General features: G+C 41.4%; 2 long non-coding RNA genes across 2 annotated transcripts in view; both read left to right on the top strand.

The window, feature by feature from the left end:
- Positions 1-10: 10 nt before the first annotated feature.
- LOC125632576 (uncharacterized) overlaps positions 11-18,449 on the top strand; it is a 73,328-nt gene continuing 54,889 nt past the window's right edge. The window contains exon 1 of the long non-coding RNA XR_007355359.2: positions 11-205. This is a non-coding gene — a long non-coding RNA (uncharacterized LOC125632576). The remainder of the gene's footprint in view (positions 206-18,449) is intronic.
- On the top strand, positions 244-4,888 carry LOC142070992 (uncharacterized). Its single transcript, XR_012666948.1, has 2 exons — positions 244-923; positions 1,642-4,888. It is a non-coding gene; the product is annotated as an uncharacterized LOC142070992 (long non-coding RNA).

The following is an 18,449-nucleotide window of genomic DNA, read 5'->3' as shown; positions in this document are numbered from 1 at the left end:
GTACCATAGATGTAGCGTCAGCCGCCTAGAGTGCCGCCCACTAAACGGGAAATGCCGTCGAGTTAGAGCAAAGCTTCTCCTCGCCTAACTTAAGGGACCCGGGATAGAAGCCGGGCTCGCGCTTCCGGGGTTGACAACGCTCGCGGCTATATAACTGACAAGCCATTCAACCAATCAGAGGAAGGGGAGCGACTGGCCAATGGGGGTGAGTCTGATAGTCAGTGACTCGAGGAGGGGGTGTGTGTGTGTGTGTGTTGCTTTAACGTGGGGTCTGTGTTACGTTCCTTCTCCTGCCGTCTTTTTAAAACTTTGTGTTTTGTAGCAACGGCCCGCCGCCCCCCATCACCCCCAACCCGCCCCCGCCAAATCTCCCCCGGCATCAACCCCCCCTTCCACCCCCTCGCCCCGTCCCAACTCTGTCTCCGCCCCGGCAAAGTCCCCCTCTGGCCTGGCCCGGCCCCTTCCAACCCAAACCACCATCCTCCCATTTGGGGTCTCTTACCCCTCGCTCCCCCGGTCCATCCCACATCCTGTTACTGGCAGGATAAGCAAACACGTGCGTTTCGTTGCAGAAACTCTCTGTGAAGCCTAATCTGCCCCCGCCCTACCTGAGGTTAACCTGCAGCAAGAGCTGCTCTCCCACCATAAAACTCACCCCTGTCTCTGGATTGTATAGGTGGAAAAACCTTGGTGCGTGTGTGTGAAATGGCTAATCAAGGTGATGAGAATCTGTGTGGACTAAATGATCTGGGAGGGGATGGAGATAAAGTAACTTGGGGAAGATATAGCACAGCAGGGGATGCAGCAGCAGATTCTTGTCCAGGACTCATCACGTGAGCCGTTTACTGAAAAAGTGCATGCAGACTAGAAGCTGAGCAGACTAGAGAGGAGACGTGGCAACAACCACTAAAGAGGTGCTGAAGGCAAGTATTTCAACACCAGCACCACCCCACCTACCTAAACTGTTGATAGGTTTGTTAATGGTATTACTTTACTGTACCATTCCATGACGCAAGGCACTTGATGTGCCACTGGAATGCAGCCATTATTGGGGTGAATTTTTAGTTATGGCATACAATGAATCTTATTATTATTTATATATGGTAGCACCTTTGAATTGCACTAGAATTTTGCTAGGCACTGTACAGACATGTTGCAAAGAAGGCAGTTGCCATATAAGATACTTACAAAGAGCCCACTTCTTCCTCATCAACAAACAAAACCCAAACCAGCTGTTGTGTGACAAATCAGATTTAGAATCATAGAACTGGAAGGGACCTCAAGAGGTCAACTAGTCCAGTCCCCTGCATTCATGGCAGAACTAAGTATTATCTAGACCATTCCTGACAGGTGTTTGTCTAAACTGCTCTTAAAAATTTCCAGTGATGGAGATTCTACAACCTCCCTAGTGCTTAACCACCCTAACAGTTACTAAATTTTTCCTAATCTCCAACCTAAACCTCCCTTGCTGCAATTTAAGCCCATTGCTTCTTGTTCTATCCTCAGAGGTTAAGAAAAACAATTTTTCTTCCTCCTCCTTATAACCGTCTTTTAATATTTGAAAACATGTTATCATGTCCCTTCTGTCTTCTCTTTTTTCCAGACTAAACAAACCCAATTTTTTTCAATCTTCCCTCATAGGTCATGTTTTCAAGACCTAGAATCCTCTTTGTTACTCTTCTCTGGAATCTCTACAATTTGTACACATCCTTCCTGAAATGTGGCGCCCAGAATTGGACACAATACTCCAGCTGAGGCCTAATCAGTGGAAGAATTACTTCTTGCTGACAACACTCCTGCTAATACATCCCAGAAGGATGTTTGCTTTTTTTGCAACAGTGTTACACTGTTGACTCCTATTTAGCTTGTGGGCCAGATTCCTTTCTGCAGTAATCCTTCCTAGGAAGTCATTTCCCATTTTGTATGTGTGCAACTGATTGTTCCTTCCTAAATGGAGAACTTTGCATTTGTCCTTATTGAATTTTATAGCATATTTCCGAGATCAGTAGTGCAGTAGTAACTTTGCTGTTAATACTCTACAAAGAAGCACAACTAAGGAACTGGAATTTGAGGGGGGATGGAGGAAAAAATTAAAGTAAGATGCATACCTTTCATGCATGCCTAGTATTCCTTGTCACATTTCCCCTTCCCACCCCCTAACGCTTGAAGGACATAATAGAAAAATGCCCCCACTCCCCATAAAAAACACCCTACAATTTTTCTACTGCTTTGAGTGCTTGGTGTTGGTTTAAAAAGCAAAGATTTTCTATAGATTTAATAGCCTGTAGATCTGTCCCAATGCTGAAGAGGCCTCTGTGCTTGCCTAGGAAGTACTCTTCATAAACACTTGTAGAATATTTGACCTTAAGCATGACCTGAAGATTAATAGGTATATATTGTATTACTTTAAGTGGGCCCATTTCCCCCCTCAGTGCACATGTGACTTCCATTAAGGCTAATGGGAGTAAGGTGTGCCTAGAGGTTAGCAGAAACTTCAAAAGGTGCTGTTAGGCTCTGTTTTATTAATGATCTCATAATTGCTGAGGTGCTGCTTCTTCATATGGAAGCAAACTAATTAAATCATCCTTTTGTATTTTGGGATAGCAACATACCTGGAATATATTATGTGTCTGTTTTTTTTGAGTTCTTTAATACTTAGATGCAGTGGGCCAAATTAAAGGTGGAGTTTGAGCCCTCACTCTGAACTTCCTTGCTTTTAAGTGTCTTTTGCAACTTTAAAGTTATGTTAAGTTTTACTTTTTCAGTGTTTATCAATTGCCTCTAGTCAAGGGGTTAGAGTTTGTTCTTTTAAAATATAAAATATATATATTGTAAAGAACATGAGATGTAAAATAAATCAAATTCAGTTTACACAAAATCAAGAGGACTTAGTGGATTTGAGCCCCAAGGAAGAGCAGTTGTTGTTGTTTGTACATTTATACAAAACTTGAGAGAAGAAGCAGTAAATTGCATGCAGTGAACGTGATTTCTCCTTTCTTTTTAATGAGTTTATATAGAATACAAACTGAATACCGGTAGTAAACACATTTGGCCCTCTCAGTAGGACATTTGAGCCTTATGCGTGGCATATGACAAAACTCATGTACTTTGAAAAAAAGCAATGACATGACCCTTGGGGTAAATTTTTTGTTTGTAGTGTGTGTGTTTGTGTTTGTGGAGTGCTTGCTGCTTGACCGAAATATATCGTGTGGTCTGTTTGGGGGACTGTGTGCTGAGCCTAGTGGCCTGCTAGGCAAGCCTGAGAGCTTCTTAATGAGGCTTTGATCCCTAAGCCCTTTAGCACCCATCAACCCTTAACCGGGGGCAGGGCTACTGAGGAAGACCAGGGCTTTTGGAAGGGAGTTTAGTGGGAGAGTGGGGACTAGATACACTTAACATTCTTTAACTTAAGGCCAAATACACTCCCTAATAAAAACAAAACAACAACAACAATGGAAGGATCTGCAGGAGTAAAAAGAGAATGCAGGCAGAAGTCCAGCAACAGAGTGGGGGCTATCCAGTTTATTGTACTCAATGAAGCATGTATGATTACTTGTTGTATGGGCAGGTTGCGTATGTGTGCATTAGGAGCAAGAAGCTCCTGGCTCTCAGAGACCATGTACGGGCTTTGGAGATCAGAGTGTCTGAACTGGAGAAGCTAAAGGAGACAGGTACATACATGAGACTTTCTGGGACATAGTAGAATGGTCCCAGCCCCGATCTGACAGGCTAGGTGCTGTTGAGGAGGATGAAAGTCTCGGGGAAGGAGAACATCCAACTGGAGTAGAAGGAAACGATCCCATAATTGGGATCCTCCTTCTAGATGATGATGTGGTATCCTCTCACACTGGGGATACCTCTCCAGGGGAGGGAACTCCAGTTATTGGGAAGAGACAGGTAATAGTTATGAGGGATTTGATCATTAGAAACAGATAACTGGGTTTGGGATGACCGGGAGAATTGCATGGTGAGTTGCCTGCCTGGTACGAAGGTTGCGGATCTCTCGAGATATCTAGGTAGACTTATGTGTAGTGCTGGGGAGGAGCCGGTGGTCGTGGAACACGGAGGTATCAATTGTGAGCCTACACCCCATGTTCTTCATAGAGATATGCTTCTGATATGACATAACTAAGATATGTGTTATGCAAGATGGGTCACGTAAGGTACAATTGGAAAGGTTCTGATTTACTGAATATGATTATCCTATTTGTATGCATGTATCATTTCTGTATCCAAAGTTAAGAATATCGACTATGTAACAATTACAACTGTGTTTACATTTCGGGTACACCCCCCAGACAGTATGCAATCAGCCTGGATGGGCTATTTGGGAGAACAATAGGACTCTGAAGATGCTAATCTCCCACCTTCCTGAGAAGTTTCCTGGGATGCTGTGATCATGTCACCTGGTACTAGATTACATCTTGGATTTCTGGTATTTTTCCACTGTGTGTGTGTGTGAGGGAACCACACTGAGAGACAAAAGATTCCCACCATATGTAAATTCTGTTTAAGGCGGGGAAGTGAGGTAATCCGGGTTCTTCTCCACTGCCCTCCCACCCAAGAAGGAAGACTGCTGAAAACACATGAAGAAACAAAGGAACTAAGCTTGAAGAGGAGGCAGGGGCTGAGCCCAGGTGAGAAAAATTTAGCCTGTGAAAGGAATATCTGGAGATCTAAGCTGCAACCAGTTACCTTCAAGAAACTCTACAACCTGTATGAACACTTAGGGTGAGAATTTGCTATTAACCAGTTACTTTAGTATATTACATTTAGTTTGCGTGTTTTGTTTTATTTACTCAGTAATGTGCTTTGATCTGTTTGCTGTCCCTTATAATCACTTACAATTTATCCTTTGTAGTTAATAAACTTGTTTTGTTTTCTAAAACCCAGTTTGTGCAACTTTTAACAGGGGTGTGGGGTAGGGGGAAAGCTGTGCATATCTTCCTTCACATTGAGGGAGGGAGCAAATTTCATGAGCTTACGCTATTCAGTTTTCTGTGCAGTGCAAGACAATACAACTTTGGCTTTACGCTCCAGAGCGGATGTGCACTTGAGTGCTGGTGAATTTGAGTGCTAGCAGTGGTGATTGTAGTGTCTGTATGATTATACAGCTGGGTGTGTTCCTGCCTGTGTGTGTACTGGAGGAGGCCGGAGAGCCTAGTTCAGCAAAACAGTGTAAGGGATCCCAGGCTGGTGGAAGAGGTGGGTTCTGAAACACCAGTACATCAGGTGGCATCCTGGAAGGGGGGGGGGGTCCAACCCATCACACCAGTGACATAGGGAAGGGTAGGAGAGAGGTCTTGGAAGCCAGATTTATGCTTTTAGGCAAGATATTGAAGTCCCGGACCTCCATGGTAGCTTTCTCTGAAATGGTTTCAGTTCCACCTGCAGGGCCAGTTAGACAAGCAGAACTGCAGGGTCTCAATGCATGGATGAGATGATGGTGTAGGGAGGAGGGATTTAGATTTATTAGGAACTGGGGAAACTTTTGGGAAAGGGGGAGCCTATACAGGAAAGATGGCTCTACCTAAACCAAAATGGAACCAGATTACTGGCACTTAAAAGTTTAAAAACTGCTCTATAAAGTTTTTAATAAGGGCTGGGGGAAAGTTGACAGGTGCGAAGGAGCATATGATTCAGAGAGACATCCCTTAGGGGAGGATCTACTAATGGAGATTCCCTCCTATTTAGGAAGAGAGGATATAAGATAATAAAATATGGGTAGGATCTGATGAGAAAGTCAAATGAAAAAAAGTCCCATTCAATTACATCGTGCAATGGCAGACAGGTAAAAAGTGACAAGTTCTTAATGTGCTTATATACAATGCTAGATGCCTAAATAATAAGGTGGGTGAACTAAAGTGCCTGGTATTAAATGAGGATATTGATATAATAGGTATCACAGAAGCTTGGTGGAATGAGGATAATCAAAGGGACACAGTAATACCAGGGTAAAAAATTATATCAGTAGGCCAGAACAGGTCATGCTGGTGCGGGAGTGGCAGTATATGTGAAAGAAAGCATAGAATCAAATGAAGTAAAAAAATCTTCAATGAACCAAACTGTGACAGAGAATCTCTATGGATAGTGTTTCCATGCTCGAATAATAAGAATACAGCAATCTGTATACAGCAATACTGACCATCTGTCAAGGATGGTGATAGTGACTGTGAAATGCTTGGGGAGATTAGAGAGGCTATACAAATAAAAAGCTCAATAATAATGAGGGATTTCAACTGTCCACATATTGACTGGGTACATGACACCTCAGGATGGGATGCAAAGATAAAATTTCTTGACACCTTAACTGACTACTTCTTGGAGCAGCTAGTCCTGGAATCCACAAGAATAGAGGTAATTCTTGATTTAGTCCTAAATGGAGCACAGGATCTGTTCCAAGAGGTGAATATACCTGGAGTGCTTGGTAATAGTGACCATAATATACTTAAATGTAACATCACTGTGGCGGGGAAAACACCACAGCAGCCCAACACGGTACCATTTAATTTCAGAAAGGGGAACTACACAAAAATGAGGAAGTTAGTTAAACAGAAATTAAAAGGTACAGTGACAAAAGTAAAATCTCTGCAAGCGGCATGGAAACTTTTAAAAGACCCCATAATAGAGGCTCAACTTAAATGTGTACTCCAAATTAAAAAAAACAGAACCCCAAAAGTGTTATTGTGGCTAAACAACAAAGTAAAAGAAGTAGTGAGGCAAAAAGGCATCCTTTAAAAAGTGGAAGTTAAATCCTACTGAGGAAAATAGAAAGGAGCATAAACTCTGGCAAGCAAAGTATAAAAATATAATTAGGGAGGCCAAAAAAGAATTTGAAGAACAGTTAGCCAAAGACTCAACAAGTAATAGATTTTTTTAAAATACATCAGAAGTAGGAAGCCTGCTAAACAACCAGTGGGGCCGTTGGATGATCAAGATGCTAATGGAGCACGCAAGGACGATAAGGCCATTGTGGAGAAATTAAATGAATTATTTGCTTTGATCTTCATGGCTGAGGGTGTGAGAGAGATTCCCAAACTTGAGCCATTCTTTTTAGGTGACAAATCTGAGGAACTGTCCCAGATTGAGGTGTCATTATCAATTTGTTCCAAAACCTCCTCTAAACAGCAATAAGTCACCAAGACCAGATGGTATTCACCCAAGAGTGCTGAAGGAACTCAAATGTGAAATTGTAGAACTATTAACTGTGGTTTGTAACCTATCATTTAAATCAGGTTCTGTACCAAATGGCATCACATTAGCTATCCTCGAATCAATTTTTAAAAAGGGTTCCCAGTGGTGATCCTGGCAAGTACAGGCCAATAAGCCTGACTTCAGTACCAGGGAAATTGATTGAAACTATAGTAAAGGACAGAATTGTCAGACACCTAGTTGAACATAATTTGTTGGGGAAGAGTCAACATGGTTTTTGTAAAGGAAAATCATGCCTCACCAGTCTACTAGAATTCGTTGGGGGAGTTAACAAGCATATGAACCAGAGTGATCCAGTTGATACAGTGTATTTTCAGAAAGCCTTTGACAAGGTCCCTCACTACAGGCTCTTAAGCAAAGTAAGGTGTCTTGGGACAAGAAGAAAAGTCCTCTTATGGATTGACAACTGGTTAAAAGATAGGAAACAAAGGGTAGGTATAAATGGTCAGTTTTCAGAATGGAGAGATGTAAATAGTGGTGTCCCCCAGGGGTCTGTAATGGGACCAGGAGTATTCAACATATTCATAAATGATCTGGAAAAGGGGGTAAACAGTGAGGTGGCAAAATTTGCAGATGATACAAAACTACTCAAGATAGTTAAGTCCAAAGCACACTGTGAGATACAAAGGTTTGTCACAAAACTGGATGACTGGACAACAAAATGGCTGATGAAATTCAATATTGATAAATGCAAAGTAATGCACATTGGAAAACATAATCCCAACTATACATATAAAAATGATGGGTTCTAAATTAGCTGTTACCACTCAAGAGAGAGATTCTGGCATCCTTGTGGATAGTTGTCTGAAAACATCCACTCAATGTGCAGTGGCAGTCAAAAAAGCTAGCAGAATGTTGGGAATCATTAAGAAAGGGATAGTTAATAAGAGAGAAAATATCATATTGCCTCTATATAAATCCATGGTATGCCCACATCTTGAATACTGCATGCAGATGTGGTCGTCCCATCTCAAAAAAGATTCAGAAAAGGGCAACAAAAATGATTATGGGTATGGATAGCTTCCATATGAGGAGAGATTAATAAGATTGGGATTTTTCATCTTGGAAAAGAGATGATTAAAGGAGGATATGATAGAATTTTATAAAATCATGACTGGTGTAGAAAAAGTAAATAAGGAAGTCACTTTTCTTATTTACACAAAAACTAGGGGTCATCAAATGAGACTACTAGGCAGCAGGTTTAAAACAAACAAAAAAGTATTTCTTCACACCACACACAGTCAACTGGTGGATTCCTTTGCCAGAGGATGTTGTGAAGGCCAAGACTGTAACAGGGTTCAAAAAAAGAACTAGATAAATTAATGGATGACAGGTCCATCAATGGCTATTAGCTAGGATGGGCAGGGGTGTTGTCCCTAGCCTCTGTTTGCCAGAAGCTGGGAATGGGTGACAGGGGATGGATAACCTGATGATTACCTGTTCTGTTCATCCACTCTGGGGCACCTGCCATTGGTCACTGTCGGAAGACAGGCTATTGGGATTGATGGACCTTTGTTCTGACCCAGTATGGCCGTTCTTATGTTATCTTCTTATGTTGTCCAAAATGAAAAGCTTACATTCTTGTGATACGCTCACAAAACTGCAACAACTGAATCCCTATGCTGTTAAAAACTGTGTCATTTGTAGCTGACCTAAGATACCAATATGTTTTTTAACAACTCACTTGCTTTTTATCATTTAGCCTATCACAACATTTTGACTAGACCAAACCAAGCCAGTCTGAAAGTACTAAACACACTTGACTGATGATGAGTTGTCTGGACAGACGTTTAGATCTTCTAAGAATGACAACAGTCTGAACAATATTTTGGATAAAAATTTCAAAAGCTCCTAAGTGACTTAACCTAAAAGCTTTTCTTCACTGACCAAAAAAAAAAAGTGTTTTTTTTTTTTACTGTGGGATAATTGATGTGCTGTAAAAACATAGTGGAGACAAGGCTCTCTAGTTTTACTGGGAGGTCAACTAAGTGAAGTCAATCCTAGGTGGTGGCATAGTGCTGACCTTATCTAGCCACTTCTGGTAAATACTACAAGTGCCCTGGTTCCACTTAGTTATCTCACTGTAAAATCCTCTCACATGTTTGCTATCTTGCTATAGAAGAGCACCTTTTTAAAACATGAAGAGAAATCCACAGTTCATTTTTAAAAATGATTTAGGTAGCTAGGAGCCTTCATTTCATTGACTTTTAGTGTGACCTAGGTAGCTCCTAAGTCTCTTAGGCACATTCTGAAAATTTTACTGCATAGTTTTACTTCCACAGTTTTCCACCATTTGGAAATAAACTCAGATGTAACCTTCTTCACAGAAATAGATTTGGAGTAGAAATCAAATTCTTAAAATTTAAATTCTAGAAGTAAAGGAATAAATTCAGGACTAGATTGTGTTCCCCATATTTCAAATTTTCTTCCTGCCTGGTTTCAGCCTCAGTATTTAGGATAAGCCATATTGACTAAGTAATGGAAAGAATCCATAGTATCTCCAAATTGTCTTTTTTATTTTGTCTTCGTGTGGTTCTAGTTCTTTGTTAACTAGATCAAACCAGATTTCCATTGAGACTGTAACAATAGTGTCATCAGCCTATAATCTGTCAAATCCCTAGGAAATCTCCTTCAATTGTTTATGTAAATGTATTCAGGGTTGGCAGTTTCCCAGGAAAAACTACATTAGGACAGGATGTTGGTAAATACTGATTTGAACTGTGCAAGTTGGAAAATATTTTTTTATTAAAATATACTAATGAAAATCACTGACAAATATTTAGCAATTTGATAATAATTTTGCAGTAAGATGGTCTGTTAATTTTAATGAAAGGAAATAAAATCAAACACTCCCCGCCCCCCAACCCCTGTATGCTGTTGCCTTGGCTATCTCAAACAGAAAGGGAAACTTCTGAATCCAGGAACTCCCCTTTCCCAGATGGGGAATTCCCGGATTCAGAAGTTTCAGTTTCTGTTTGAGGTAAACTGCCAAACTAACTGTCCAGTCCAGTAGTCTGTCTCTTCATCTGGCTGGCTGCAGTGCAACTGCTGTGATTGAACTCAGTGAGTACAGTGATTCAAGACAAAATATTTCATCATTAGCTAAGATGGAAGACCACTTGACCCAATTCATGGCTATTTTGACAAGTTTCAAGAAGATGGCAGAGAGCCTTAGATGCAGAAATTGTAAAGAAAAAGTAAGTGGGAAGGCAGATTGTATGAGCGAATATTTTGCAAAGTACAGTGGAAAAAACAGAGAGACTCTGGAACGGCTGACTTTGGCTAAACATACATGAGTATTAGAATCAGACTCTGAGGATGAAGGTACTGATAATACTGCATTGTCATTGCCAAGTACATCAAAAGGAAGCCATATACAGCTCAGCCAAAGACAAGGAGGAGGAAGTATCACAGTTTTTCAACCACAAATGGCTATGTTTACAACAAAAACATCTCCAGTATTGAAACAAAATGTAGACTTGAAAATTGCAGATTTTTTATGAGTGTAATATTCCCTCTTCTGTTATTTAGCATCCAATTTTTCAATCAATTATCAGCTGCCTAAGGCCAAGCTACGAAGCTCCCTGTCAAAAGAAGGTACTAGATGAACTGTTACATACAGTTACTAATGGCTTAAAGGTGGAAGCACACACATTACGTGGAAAAGCAGTTACATTAATACAAGATGGCTGGAGAAATGTGCACAATGACTCAGTGATAGCTAACTTTGGCTTCTGTGTTGGTGGTTGATACTGGAAGCAATAAGAAGACTGGAAAGTACTCTGCTACATTGGCAAGAGAAGCCAAGGCATTAGCAAATGAACTGTACCATTGTGTAAAGAGCTACCTGAGAGACGATGAGAAAAAGATGTAAAATATGAGAAGTGATTTGGAACAAGAGGATGACACGTTGGTTATGTATGGATTCACATCACATTGGCTAAATCTACTTGGACAAGACCTTTGATGAAACATGTTGTAGATTTACAAAAGCATTTTCGTAATTGTCATCAGCCTGAAGTCTGGTTAAAAGAATGCCAAGTTCTGTAAAACCCCAAATCCCTGGTGTTACACAATGGAACAGTCAAATAACATGCCTGGAAACATATGTTTAAAAATTGGCCTCATTATCTCAGGATTCTGACTAACCATGAGGCAGAACTGAAGATAGAGTTATCAGTATAATTAATAATTAGGGCCATGCCAAATTCCTCCTCCATTTTGGTCAATTTCATGGTCATAGGATTTTAAAAATAGTAAGTTTCATGATTTCAGATATTTTAATATGAAATTTCACAGTGTTGTGACTGTAGGGGTCCTGACCCAAACAGAGGCTTGGGGGGAGGGGGAGGGATCACAAGACTATTGTAGGGGGATTGTGGGATTGTCTCTTGCACTCCTGTGCTACTGCTGGTGGCAGCACTGCCTTCAGAGATGGGCAGCTGGAGAGCGGCAGCTGCTGGCCCTGAGCCCAGCACTGAAGGCAGAGCCACCGCCAGCAGCAGCGCAGAAGTAAAGATGGCCTGGTGTGGTATTGCCACCCTCACTTCTGTGCTGCCGCCTTCAGAGCTGGGCGCCCAGTGAGAAGCTGCTTCTCTCCAGAGACCCAGCTCTGAAGGCAGCACAGAAGTAAGGATAGCAATACCACGACCCCACCTACAATAACCTTGCGAACCCCCCACTGCCTCTTTTTGAGTCAGGACCCCAGTTTGAGAAATGCTGGTCTCCCCCGTGAAATCTGTGTAGTATAGGGTAAAAGTACACAAAAGACCAGATTTCGCAGGGGGGGATCAGATTTCAGTCTGTGATGCATTTTTCACAGCCATGGATTTGGTTGGGCCCTATTAATAATCAAGGGATTTCCCAAGAAGCAAATAACTTGATCAGACAATTAAAATTAGTTGCTGTGAAATGGCATGCACACCAAAGGGACACATTAACAATTGTTGTAGAATGAAAACAATGGTTGCATTTGCTGATAAATAAAGATCTTGCACCACACAAAGGAAAAGTACACAAGAGATTTTATGAGGCAATTACTCCTGTACAAATGTTGGCCAACCTTCTTCATCCAAAATACCCAGGAAAGAAATTTGTCATCTGAACAAAAAGAAATTGCAAGACCGTGGTTGCTGAGTAAAATCCTGACTTTCTCTCATATTTAGCTTGATTTAAAGTAGAAGAATTGCTGTATCCAAAATCATTGTTTTCATCTGCTATCAAGGAAAAATTTCCCCTTTAACATGGTGGAAACATTTGTAGAATGATGATATTCTGTCTGACTTGAGGTACAATTGCATCAGTGTCCAGCAAGTTCAGCAAGCACAGAACTAATCTTTTCAAACTTTGGATAATCCACCCAGAACTGATGAATAGGCTTGGTCTATCCATTACATCAAAGTTGATCTTCTGTTACACAATTTTGAATGGCCAAGTGGACCTAGACTGGTAGTGTGCAATTCTGCATGCTTCTGATTGCTTACTGCTTCAAGCCTCAAAGTCTGGATTGTTGTTGTTTACATATAACCAAATGTTTTGACTCTTATTTGTAAAATATTGAAAACTGAAATAAGTCCTGACATATATAACTTCCTTGAAAAAATACTGAACCAAAATGTATACAGATATTTAGACAGTCAGTATTATTATAACATATATCATTGTTATGCTCACTGCAGTTTTACTTTTTATTTGTAAATTAATCTCCTAGTGCTTTATGTAATCACAATTTAAATATGTAACTAAAACTATGTGTAATGTGGTAGCAATATAGTGCATCAATGACACAATTTTTAAAATAGAAAATGTCTTAAACTGGGACTAACTAGTTTTTCCTGAGTTAGTGAAAACCATGATCTAACCTGCTAAAAAACATCTCTGGTAAATACCTTGCTGTCCCTGCGTTTAGTGCCTCTCTGTACAATCCCTTGTGTAAAATGTGTGCTATGTTTTGATCAAAGTTTTCCTTGTATAAATCTTACCCATTAATTTGATTTAATTTCTGCTGTTTCCATTTTAGCAATCTAGGTCTGTCCCCTCTCAATTTAAGGAAAAAAAGTTATTCCTATTCTGTATTATGCCATAGTGGTAAGTAATTCTATTATAACCCCCTTTTTTTCTTTTTAAAATGAAAAGTGAAGGTAGCCTACTTGAGTCTAGTTAATTCCCTAATTTTATAGTTTATTTCAGTGACACTTGCTTACGTAGTCTTTTGTATAGATAATGTGTCACCATATTCATAACAGCCTTCCAAAATGGTCATGAAAGTTGGACATAATCAGGCACAAAATTTGCTTTTTGTGGGAAATGGTCTTATGGTCAAAGTACTGGACTTGGACTCAGAAGATCTGAGTTCAAATTTCACTTTTGCCACAGATTTCCAGTGTAATCTTGGGCAGCTTACTTTATCTGTCTGTGGTTTAGTTCGCCCTCTATAAAATGGGAATAACAGTATTTCCTTTGTCTTGTTGATAGATATTATAAACTGTTTGGGGCAGGGACTATCTCTTACTATGTGTTTATACAGGGCCAGGTGCTACTGTAATACAAGTAATAACAATCCCACACCCTTAAAATGATAAATGAAAAGGCTATATTTTAATGCCTGTCTTAAAAACAAAACAAAGAATTCCAACAAATAAAATCTGTTAACCCAAGGTGATTGGGTAAGTAGAATTTTAATGAGCTAAATTACAGAATATATATACAGTGTTCTAAATCTCAAATTAGAGTGCTTTTTTGGAAATAGAAAAATAATATATTAATACTTGTACATAAGCCTCTGTGCATAACCTATTTGTATTTTAGCCTCACATGACAGATTACTTTGCTAAATTCCATAAGATTAAAGTTGTTCAATATCATATATATTTCATCATTATGAATTGGATCCTAAATGCTCATAGCTTTTTAACATGTAGTTAATAATGCCTGATAAGGGTTCTGTGGAGTACAGCAGGTCCATTTTACAGAGGGCTTAACTGAGTCAGAGAAGGCATAACCTAAAGGGAAATTGGTGGAGCAGGGAGTAAATCCCAGACATTGTGACTCCCATGTCTCTAATTAATAGCCTGATTTTGCAACCCTTATTTTAGTAGTGCTCTGCATGAGTTAAGGTTATAGAATCATGCGCTTAACTCAGAGATCGTCAAACTACGGCCCACAGGCCACATCCAGCCAGTCAGACCATTTAATCTGGTCCTCAGCTCCCGCCATAGAGCGGGGTTGGGGGGTTGCCCCACTCCGGCGCTCCAGCCGGGGAGTGGGGTCAGGGGCTTACCTCACTCCACATGGCTCCCAGGGAGCAGCTGGCATGACCCTTCTCTGGCTCCTATGTAGTACACGGAGGCATGGACAGGCAGCTCTGCACACTGCCCTGTCCCCAGGCACTCAGCCAATAGGAGCTGCAGGGGTGGCGCCTGAAGACAGGGCAGCGCGTAGAGCCACCTGGCTGTGCCTCGGAGCTGGAGGGCGGACATGCTTCCGGGAGCTGCTTGCAGTAAGCACCGCCTGAGCCCCCCCACACACACACACCGTGCCCCAACCCCCTGCCACAGCCCTGATCCCCCCCCCCCGCCCTCCAAACCCCTCGATCCCAGCCCAGAGCCCCCTCTTATACTCCAAGCCCCTCATCCCCAGCCCCACCCCAGAGTCTGCACTCTCCCAATTCCCCAACAGCTTGCCCCATCCCTGATCCTTCTCATGCCCTCTGAACCCATTGGTTTGAGCCCAGAGCATCCTTCTGCACTCTAAACCCCTCATCCCTGGGTCCACCCCAGAGCCTGCACCCCCAGCCGGAGCCCTCTCACCCCTCCCCCATACCCCAACCTCCTGACCCAGCCCTGATTCCGCTCCTGCCCTCCGAACCCCTCGGTCCCAGCCTGGAGCCCCCCTCCACAACCCAAACCCCTCATCCCCAGCCCCACCCCAGAGCCCTCACTTCTCCCCCCCCCCCCGCACCCCAACCCGGAGCCCCCCTCCACACCCCAAACCCCTCACCCCCCAGCAGGAGTCCTCACCCCTTCCCGCACCCCATCCCCAATTTCGTGAGCATTCATGGCCCAGCATAAAATTTCCATACCCTGATGTGGTCCTCAGGCCAAAAAGTTTGCCCACCCCTGCCTTAACTATTATTAAGTCACCCATGTGTGTAAGTATATGTAGGGTGATTTATGCACCATAGATTAATGGTTTCTTTATACATTTTAAATTTTTTTTGCAAAAAAACAAATTAATTGATAGAAAAATATGTGTTATGCTCAGGATTCTAATCTGTTTTGTTTTGGTTTTTTTGGTAATACCTTATTTCATGATTCTTTACTGTACTTCATTTCTTGACACCTCACAGGGGAAACAAAATTACAAGTAATGTGTTAAGTTGAATGGGCTAGAAAATAATTAATTTTGGTAGTGCTTTTCTATGTGTTAGTGATCCAAAAATCCTCAGAACTAAAAGCAGAAATATCAAAATATCTATGGGGGAGAGGAGAAGAACATTGTTTGGCACTACTCTTGCTCCTTTCTTTCTTGGTCAGTTTTGAAGCTGGCGGAGAAGTTGAGTGCAACTTTGTACTCCTGTGGGTGGATTACTTTTCCCACTCTGCTGCTAATGCCATTGGAAAGTGTTCTTGTATAGGAAAATAGTACTTTTGAACTTGTTTTTATAAACCAGTGTTGATCTCAACAAAGATAAAAGGACTAATCTCATTTTAAATCAACATTTGTGATGGATAAACAAGAATAAAGGTTGCTCCGAGCTGCTAATGTATTCATAATGAAGTTACCCATTGGATGAATTAGTATATTAAAAATATACTAAACTGGGAGGAGTGGTAGATACGCTGGAGGGGAGGGATAGGATACAGAAGGACCTAGACAAATTGGAGGATTGGGCCAAAAGAAATCTGATGAGGTTCAATAAGGATAAGTGCAGGGTCCTGCACTTAGGACGGAAGAACCCAATGCACAGCTACAGACTAGGGACCGAATGGCTAGGCAGCAGTTCTGCGGAAAAGGACCTAGGGGTGACAGTGGACGAGAAGCTGGATATGAGTCAGCAGTGTGCCCTTGTTGCCAAGAAGGCCAATGGCATTTTGGGATGTATAAGTAGGGGCATAGCGAGCAGATCGAGGGACGTGATCGTTCCCCTCTATTCGACATTGGTGAGGCCTCATCTGGAGTACTGTGTCCAGTTTTGGGCCCCACACTTCAAGAAGGATGTGGATAAATTGGAGAGAGTCCAGCAAAGGGCAACAAAAATGATTAGGGGTCTGGAACACATGACTTATGAGGAGAGGCTGAGGGAGCTGGGATTGTTTAGCCTGCAGAAGAGAAGAATGAGGGGGGATTTGATAGCTGCTTTCAACTACCTGAAAGGGGGTTCCAAAGAGGATGGCTCTAGACTGTTCTCAATGGTAGCAGATGACAGAACGAGGAGTAATGGTCTCAAGTTGCAGTGGGGGAGGTTTAGATTGGATATTAGGAAAAACTTTTTCACTAAGAGGGTGGTGAAACACTGGAATGCGTTGCCTAGGGAGGTGGTGGAATCTCCTTCCTTAGAGGTTTTTAAGGTCAGGCTTGACAAAGCCCTGGCTGGGATGATTTAACTGGGAATTGGTCCTGCTTCGAGCAGGGGGTTGGACTAGATGACCTTCTGGGGTCCCTTCCAACCCTGATATTCTATGATTCTATGATTCTATGAATACCCAAATTATCATGATTTTAGTATCATAGGATGAACGTGGCATGTTAGTTAAGGAAACTAGTTAAGGAAATCTTTGCATTTGACTGTTTGTGGGTGGGGAATGACATTCTGTTGTATTCTGACACACAGTAACTTAGATCACATTGACATCACATCAGAACAATGTTTTATAGCCTCTGCCAATTTAAAAATCAAATTGATGTTAGATCTGTATAGAACAACATATTTGACTGACAGGAAAGGTAGTTATATATGGATGTGATGTTCAATCCATGTATAATAAGGTTTTTGACTGACAGTTTAACAGTGGGACAATTTCTATCCCTTAGATTCCAAATGATTATTATTGTCATACAAAAAACACTTTCCCACTAACTCTGTATAGAGAACATGTATACTTTTTTGTGCAATAACATTGAGTCTTTTGAAGTCTCAGGTGGTGACAATTAATGAAGGCACTATCAGATAATTGTAATCAATGTCAAGGATTGCTATTGTGGTGTGTCGTGATGTGGAAGCCATTGGGTGCGTAACTCCCAGTGGCCGATCGGCACAAGTCTTTGACATATTCTGCACGCTGGATGAAATGTCTTTGGAGAAGTGACGGAAATATTGCTTAACTTGAAGGCTTTTTATAATCTCTTTTCAGTTTTGCAGTTCTCTACATCACTATCAAATGCAGTTTTAATCTGAAAAATAACTATCTACAAATGACAGGTTTCAGAGTAACCGCCGTGTTAGTCTGTATTCGCAAAAAGAAAAGGAGTACTTGTGGCACCTTAGAGACTAACCAATTTATTTAAGCATAAGCTTTCGTGAGCTACAGCTCACTTCATCGGATGCATACTGTGGAAAGTGTAGAAGATCTTTTTATATACACACAAAGCATGAAAAAATACCTCCTCCCACCTCACTCTCCTGCTGGTAATAGCTTAGCTAAAGTGATCACTCTCCTTACAATGTGTATGATAATCAAGGTGGGCCATTTGCAGCACAAATCCAGGGTCTGACAAGAACATCTTGGGGGAGGGGGGTAGGAAAAAACAAGGGGAAATAGGTTACCTTGCATAATGACTTAGCCACTCCCAGTCTCTATTCAAGCCTAAGTTAACTGTATCAAATTTGCAAATGAATTCCAATTCAACAGTTTCTCGCTGGAGTCTGGATTTGAAGATTTTTTGTTGTAATATCACAACTTTCCATGACTGTAATCGCGTGACCAGAGAGATTGAAGTGTTCTCCGACTGGTTTATGAATGTTATAATTCTTGACATCTGATTTGTGTCCATTTATTCTTTTACGTAGAGACTGTCCAGTTTGACCAATGTACATGGCAGAGGGGCATTGCTGGCACATGATGGCATATATCACATTTGGTAGATGTGCAGGTGAATGAGCCTCTGATAGTGTGGCTGATGTTATTAGGCCCTGTGATGGTGTCCCCTGAATAGATATGTGGGCACAGTTGGCAACGGGCTTTTTTGCAAGGATAGGTTCCTGGGTTAGTGGTTCTGTTGTGTGGTATGTGGTTGCT

Source organism: Caretta caretta, chromosome 2 (genome assembly GCF_965140235.1).
Source record: "Caretta caretta isolate rCarCar2 chromosome 2, rCarCar1.hap1, whole genome shotgun sequence".
Classification (NCBI taxonomy): domain Eukaryota; kingdom Metazoa; phylum Chordata; order Testudines; family Cheloniidae; genus Caretta; species Caretta caretta.
The sequence above is the reverse complement of the archived record's forward strand: the minus strand, read 5'-3'. Positions and strand labels throughout refer to the sequence as shown.